Genomic DNA, 1468 nt, shown 5'->3' on the forward strand with positions numbered 1-1468 from the left:
AAGCGCACGACTTAACAGACTGTTCCCTGGAAGGCCAGATAATGAAACTGAAGCTCAAATACTTTGGCCACCCAATGAGACGGGAGAACTCACTGGAGAAGACCCTGATGCTGGGAAAGATTGAAGGTCAAAGAAGACGGGGACGGCAAAGGATGAGATGGTTAGACAGTGTCATCGATGCAACGAACATGAAATTGAGCCAACTTTAGAGGACGGCGGAAGACAGGAAGGCCTGGCGTGATCTGGTCCATGGGGTCGAAGAGTCGGACTGATTGTGCGCCTGAACAACAACAACAAACACTGAGAATGCTCCATTAACTAAGCATAGGAGAGGGGAAGGGGAGTTAATTGTCACACCACCTATTGGCAAAAGCAGGCATGCCTGATCCCTGTATGCTGTTAACAGCTACAAAACTGCATGGGTTACACTTGGTTTGACAGATTGTTCCAAATTCAGAGTGCAAATGGCGGCTGGCATGCTTCCCTGCTAGAACCTTTTTCCTCCACGTGCCATTACCTTTTCTGTGACTCTGCCTATATAAAACTAGGGCCAACATCTTTTGAAAAACAAAAAAGAGGACCGTTCCCAACTGACTACTTCAAACACACGACAATGATGACAAATCTCATTTGAAATACCCCTATTATTTCAGCTGTAATCATTGCTACTCACTAAGAATATTCCTAACCTTCCAACCCCAAAAGAGGACATTTTTTGTCAATTTTTAAATAAAGACTCACGGACACCCAAAAAAAAGACATGTCCTCTAAAAAGAAGGCATCTGGGGTAACTCTAATAAAATGCAGTGGGGTACTGGGATTCAGGGGGGGAAGGAACAGGGTCACTCAAATGAATATTCAGCTCCAGGAAAAAAAAACAAAGGACAAAAAAGGGAAAGCCAAACTCAACCCAAAATATACTAACAATGTTAAAAGGTTGTCAAAGGCTTTCACGGCTGGAGTTCATTAGCTGCTGTAGATTTTCCGGGTTGTATGGCCGTGGTCTTGGCATTGTAGGACCTGACGTTTCACTATAGGGGGTGGTGGCCTGGCCCTGCTCAGTTGGTACTTTCGCACCCATACCCGCTCTCTTCCTTCTTAACCGGAAATCGAGGCTGTACCGCTGTCTTCTCTCATCCCTATGGCTTATCATCCACGTTCTCCGCAGCAGGACAAAAGAAAAAGAAAGAGAACATCGCCGGAGAAACCCAGACTTACAGTCACGCACAGCCGGAGGATCGGCTTTAAAAGAGGAGACCGAAACGCGTCTCCACCGGCTCTTCTTGCACTGAGCGAACTAGAGCGTGAAGCCGGAAGTGTCACTACGCAGTGGGTGGTTTACTTTCCCCTACCTCTATGGGGGATCGCGCCCGCCTCGCCTCGCCTCGCCCCGCCCCTCTGGGGAAAGGCCGGCGCCGGCTGCGTGGCGCCTGCGCGCTGGGTGGTCCGGCGCGGGCCGGCCGGGGGG

Source organism: Gekko japonicus, unplaced genomic scaffold (genome assembly GCF_001447785.1).
Source record: "Gekko japonicus isolate JY-2015 unplaced genomic scaffold, Gekko_japonicus_V1.1 scaffold4483, whole genome shotgun sequence".
In the NCBI taxonomy this organism is placed as follows: Eukaryota; Metazoa; Chordata; class Lepidosauria; order Squamata; family Gekkonidae; genus Gekko; species Gekko japonicus.